This window comes from Rhinopithecus bieti, unplaced genomic scaffold (assembly GCF_001698545.2).
Source record: "Rhinopithecus bieti isolate Rb0 unplaced genomic scaffold, ASM169854v2 scaffold_18434, whole genome shotgun sequence".
NCBI classification, from domain to species: Eukaryota; Metazoa; Chordata; class Mammalia; order Primates; family Cercopithecidae; genus Rhinopithecus; species Rhinopithecus bieti.
Window position 1 is genome coordinate 179645 of NW_016809126.1, and position 6990 is coordinate 186634.

Sequence of the window (6990 nt, forward strand, 5' to 3'; positions counted from 1 at the left end):
CAAACATCAAGGTCTTGAGAGAAGTCATATCAAAAGAGGAAAGCAAAGAGAATTTTATGAAGAGATCATTTGAAAAGCTGTAGGCAAGTTGTAGGAACACACAGGAAGGATTAAGAATTCTAGGACTAGAAATGGCTAGAAACTTTTACACTCCTTTAGTCTAATGGGGTAAGAGAAGGTAAATATTAACAGAACTCAGCAAAATTACAGTTGTGGGAGAGGAGATACCCAATAATAATGATGACCATAGAGAGAGGGTGCAAGCACTGCAGAATCTCAAAAGCAAACACCTCCATCTTTCTTTACTCTCACTCACCAATATCTAGCCAATAAGAGTCACCTGGAAAATCCACCCACAAACTAGAAAGTGAGGGAACGTGAGTGATGCATTTCAAGAGGTCAGCCTCCTAAGGCACAGAACCCACTGGAAAAGGTAGAGTGTGAACTTGGAGAAGGAAACAGAAATTTCCAGAACATTCGGTGATTCTATATATATAATCTGTGAAGATGTGAACATACGAAGGACATAAGCAAGACAGATCAAGAATACCAGCAAAAGGCACAAGTGGAAAATACAACAGGAAGTCATTGCCTTGAATGGTAGAGTATGGCTGAGTTGATCGTGAGAAAGTGACAGAGAAAAAAGTTGGGCAAATAACATCATGAGCACATAAAGGAGGACACATGTGAAAAAGGTGGGGAATAAAATGGGGATAATATTTAACAACAGAGGTCATAATATAAGCTTAATTCAGTCAGTTGAAAGGCCTGTCAACCTGTAGATGTCATTGTTAAAACTAGAATCAAATAATAATATAGCAAAAATGTCACCTTTACTGTACCGTGTTCACTCCCTATGAGAAATGCTCAAGATCTTGAATTATGATGTGTTTCTGGGAATTGAGAAGAAGGCGGTGAATATGAGAGATACAGTGAGAAGAAAAATCACAGAATTTGAAAACCATGGAGAAGAATGTGAAACATACAAAGCATGGTTATTAAATATGTTCCATTTTTGCTGCTATCTGAGATAAGCATTCTGTAACTTATTTAGGATGTTAAACTGTTTGTCTCATGAAACCATCAGGGAAGGTCATCTTGTTGTCAATTATAGGTTCATAACTGCTGTCCAGAGTATAATATCATCTGTTGGCAATAGTCTGACATGAGGGAAATTTCTGTTATTTGTAAAATTAAAATCATGACTTTCTTCTTCTTAAGTTAAACTTCCAGCTGGAAATTCTGAATAGCAATTTATATTCGTTATTTAGTATATATAATATTTTAAAATAATAGGCAATATTAATAAGTGAAATAAATGGAGATAAATGTAGTTCTGAAGGAAAATGTATTACAACATTCTCTGAACATTTATATTTGTACAGTAAAGAATTTCCGTTTTTTCATTCACATATATTTTCCATTTTTTCTTAGTATAATTGTTAATATTATAAATTATAAATTTAAATGTAGGAAATGCTTACAGATCTTAATTGTATAACAATTGTATAACCAATACATATTAAATTTGTATTTGTCAGGGTTCTCTAGAGGGACACACTAATAGGATATATATATTATAGTGATTGTGTTGAGTTAATACTCCTTAATAAAACTCCCCTTTATATATATGATATCATTATATATAATATATATTATATACACTATATAATATATATTATATACACACTATATATTATATAGTCTATATAATATATATTATGATATAATGATGTCCTTAGAGATATATGTATATATAAAATGACGACCTTAGAGAGAGGCTGCTATATATACTTATATATAAAGGGGGGTTATTAAGAAGTATTAACACACAATCACAAAGTCCCACAATAGGCCATCTGCAAGCTGAGGCTCAAGAAAGTCAGTCCAAGTCCCAAAGCTGAAGAACTTGGAGTCCGATGTTCGAGGGCAGGAAGCATCCAGTATGGGAGAAAGACGTAGGCTGGGAGGCTAAGTCAGTCTAGTCTCTCCACGATCTTCTGCCTGCTTTATATTCTGGCCAGGCTGACAGCTGATTAGATGGTGCCCACAAAGATTAAGGGTGGGTCTGCCTCTCTCAGTCCACTGATTCAAATATTAACCTCCTTAGGCAACACCCTCACAGATACCCAAGATCAATACTTTAAATCCTTCAATCCAATCAAGTTGACACCCAGTACTAACCATCACAGCATCCATGTAACTACCACCCCATTAAAAAATATATATATATATTTCCATTACTCTCTTGGGCACCTTCTCAGTCAATAAGCTTAATTGATAGTTTTGTCTGCTGTTGACCTTCATATAGAAGAAATCACATAGGCCAGGCACAGTGGCTCACGCCACCATCCCAGAACTTTGAGAGGCTGAGGCAGGTGGATCACGAGGTCAGGAGTTCAAGATCAGCTTGGCCAATATGATGAAACTCTGCCTCTACTAAAAATACAAAAAATTAGCTGGCATGGTGATGCACGCCTGTAGTCCCAGCTACTTGGGAGGCTGAGGTAGAAGAATTACTTGAACCCAGGAGGCGGAGGTTGCAGTGAGCGGAGATCGCACCACTGCACTTCAGCCTGGGCCACAGAGCGAGACTCTGTCTCAAAAAAAAAAAAAAAAAAAAAAAAGGAATCACGTACTATATTACTCTTCCAGCTTCAGCTTCTGTCACTCCACATGGTTTGAGATTCTTTCATATTGTTGTATCAGCTTGTGATGCATTCACATCACTATCCATTATCCTGATAATGAACATTTAGTGTTGTTTTCAGTTGATGGGCTTTTATTGAAAAAAAGTTTCTGTTTGCTCAAAATTCTAGAAAAACATACTTGTGTTGTCAACCATTTAAATATCAGTCATTTAGGGTACCTGTATGCTGGTATATTATTGTGTTTTTAATTTGTATATCCTTGACGGCTAATAATGTTGAACACCTTTTTATATGTTTGTCAGCTATTTGGATGTTTTATTTTGTGAAGTACTTTTAAAGTACTTTTATTTATGTTTATAAAATAAGATTGTTTTTATTTTTCTTTATCTGTTCTGGATATGACACCCTTGACAAATATATGTATTATAATCATTTTCTTCCAGCCTGTGGCTTGCATTTTCACATTCTTAATGGTATGTTTGATGAGCAGAAAATTTTAATTTTGATAATGCTTGATTTATTATTTTTATCTTATACCAAGTGTTTTTGGCTTCCTATTTAAAACATCTTTGTAGACCCCAGGTCTTAAAGCTATTCTCTTATGTTTTCTGCTAGAAGCTTCACAGTTCTAGCTTTCACATTTAAGTCTATGATTCATCTTATGTTAATTGTTATATGTGGTATAAGCTAGAGGTAAATAATTACTTATTTGCATATGTATGCTCAGTTTCTTCAGGACCACTATTGATAAAACATTTAATTTGTTTTTAATTACATGGAGAGATCTTCAAAACTCAATTGTCCACATTTCTGTGTTCTATTTCCCGCGTCTCTATTCTGTTCCATTGATTTATTTATTTATTCTTGTATGACCATCATGCCATCTTAATTATTGTATCTTTATTGTAATCTTATTCATAAATATTTCTTAAATACTTCATATCTGGAACAAGAAGCCAATATGGTCCACTGGACCCCTAAAGAAAAAGAACAAATGAAACCAGGGGGACATGACCTATGGTCTGTGTTGAGATACCCCTACAATCCATTTTATAGAGGAAATATATTGGAAGTGCCACAAATACATAGGAAGTACCAAATTCTGTCCCAGGTTCTTCTCTAAACTCTGTGAATATAGGAGTGAACAGCAGAGACAAAGTTCCTGCCTTCTTGGGATGCAAGTGGCAGCATGCAAGCATACATTCTGTAAAGTAAATAAATAAATAACATAATTTTAGATAATGATAAGGTTCTGTGCTTGGGAGTAATGGGGGAAGAATTTTAAATAGAGTGGTCCAGGAAGAAAGCATAGAGCCACAACAGGCTGTGCACTGCCCAATTCCAGTGCCATTTCCATAGTCCCTAATATGAATAATGTCCCCTCAACTGTGCTGCACAGCAGCCCTAAGTGTTCGGGGAAGGGCCTCTTTGAAGAGATGACATTTTGGTGGAGTCCTGGTTAATAAAAAGTTATCATCCATATAACTCTCTGAGGTAGAAGTGTTCAGGCAAAAATCCCAAGGCAGGTAGGAGTTTTGGTGAGTTTGAGAACAGGAAGAAGACCTTGGTGGCTGGCACAGCAAAATGTGAAGATCATGTTAAATGAGATTGGATGGCAAGCAGGAGCCAAACGATGTGAAGCCTTGCTCCTTGGTAAGGAGCTTGGCTTTTACTCTAAGTGCTCTGAAAAACTTCCAGGGGTCCTAATTAGAAAAGTGATCTGAACTAATCTGTGAATTGAAAAGATCCCTTTGGCTATTCTCTGTAGAAAAAGGCTGGCTGGTAGGGATTTCTGCTTTTGTCTATGGGGGATTATCTTGTATTAGACTTACCTTAAAAATAAGAACAACTCCACTTTAACAATGATGAACTACTCTTAGCTATGATTTATACCCAACCATCCCTATGGGATACCACACACTACCACGATCAATAGTCACCTTGGGATAAATCCCTCCAGGGGAATATATCAAAATTCACCTAAGGAGGAGACATCATCAATATGGTTGACTAGAGGCACCCAGCACTATCCTCCTCCATAACAAAGACCAAAATAGCAAAGAGATAACTGCACATCAAGTAGATGTTCTAGAGGGGAATTCTAGAACCCAGCAGGAAGTCACAGGTACTGTATGAGGAACAGAAGCTTGACATGACAGCATAGAGAGGGAAGCAAGGCAGCTGGTCAGATTGGCTCAGAGCCCAGAGGGACTCTCCATTGAGGGGAAAAGGTAAGAGGTCCTCAGCAGTCCACATTTCCACTTCAGACTCTGACCGTTCTAACTGCAGGAAAGCCCCTCAGCCCTCATAGTCCTTCAGCCTAGTATAAGGGGCTGCCTGGAGTCCACATGATGGTATTATTCCAGGGAAGGAATTTATGTTGGGTTCTACCCTGGGACTCAAGCTGCTGAAGCACAGCACCATTTTGAGTGTGGAGCCAACGCCAAGCTACAACCTGCCTGGCAGCCCAGTAGCCCCTGCATTTTCCACATCCCTGGAGCCCCACCAACATCCCTGACATCTACTCAGAGGGTTACAGCATTGTAGTACCAGTTGGACCTAATGGTACGATCACATCACCAGCACCTGAGCCAGCAAAGTGCCCTGTACTCCAGGGAATATACAGTCCAGTACATCAGGGAGGCTGCCCTGGGACATAGAGAACTAAAGCATGCACTCCCCAAAGCCTGAGATCCACCTGTCCAAGACTCTGGCTACCAACAGTGACCCCACTTGAATTCAAAGCCACAGCCCTTGCAGAATGACACAGCCCACCAGGAGACTGACCTGACATGGACATTTCCAGCATCTGCACGTCCTGCCTAGGGACCTGGGGACTAGTCCAGCTGACCCATCATCAATACCATTGACACACACAAGGCCCACGTAGGTGCCAGATGACTGACCCATTTTTGCTACTGCCAGTGCCCACATGCCCCATTCAGTGCCCAACACTACCACCACCAGTTACTGCATACCTCATCTGAGGCCCGAAGAATAGCAGGCTAAGGGCATATTTCGACCACATCTGGTGACTGCACAAACCACCTAGATAGGTGCCTGAAGACTAGTCTGCCTGGCACCCCTATCCTCAGAAAAGCCTCCACAACCTACCACAGCGTAACCCACTAAGGACACCACTGATACTTATTATAACCAAAGTAATCATATGGAGACTACATTATGTTGCCCATTCAAAATCAAAGCCCAAGAACCTTGCCCAATTGACCTTATAGACACATCTATAGGAAAAAGTATTTCCCTATGAAAGTTACTCAATAAAATTAAAAGAAGTGACAGTTACACCAGATATTAATATAAAGACACAGAAACATGAAAAAGCAAGGAAACATGACACCTCCAAAGGAACATAATAATTCTCTAGTAACTGACCCCAAAGAAAAGGAAATTTGTTAAATAACTGAATAGGAATTCAAAGTATTGCTTTTAAGGAAACTCAGTGCAATGCAAAACAACACAGATAAACATTACAAAGCAAGAAGGAAAATAATTCATGACCAGAATTTAAAAATCAACAAAGGTATCATAAAAAAGAACTGAACAAAATTCTGGAACTGAAGAAATTAAGCGTTAAAATCAAAAATGCAATCAAGAGCATTAACAATAGACTAGATTAAGCAGAAGAAAGACGTTCTGAACTTGAAAACAGGACTTTTAAAATAACCTACTCAGACAAAAAAAAAAAGGAAAAAGAATGACTACAGGTGACTACAAGGGTGACTATAGGTATCTATATATTATTGTGTATTTTAAATAGCTAGAAGATTTGGAATGTTCTCAACACAAAGAAATGATAAATATTTTAGGTGATGAATATCCCAATTACCCTGATTTGATCATTACACATTGTATGCATATATCAAAATATCACATGTACCCCACAAATACATATAAATATTATGTATCAATAAAAATGTACATAGGAACATAGATAATTTCATGTATCTCTGCTCACCATCTCCCCCTTGCCCCAAACTAACCATACCAAATTCATTGTTATTTAATAAGAATCACTTATATACATATATCTGGCTTGCCAGAACCTGAGGAAAACCACAGGCTTTGAGGAATCAAGGTCTTGCCTAGTGGTAAACTTGCCAGTGACTTTTCTGGTGTCAGATGGAGACTGACTAAGAGGTACCATTTAACCATTTAACTGTCCTCCACATATTTCACACACGTACATATGATCTGACTGTAGAAAATCTGAGAACCTGAACTCTGGACCTGGACCCTTTGGAACCGAGAAGCACCACAAGAATCTCTGGGGTGAGGGTATGTACGAGTGTGTGTGTGTGTGTGTGAGAGAGAGAGAGAG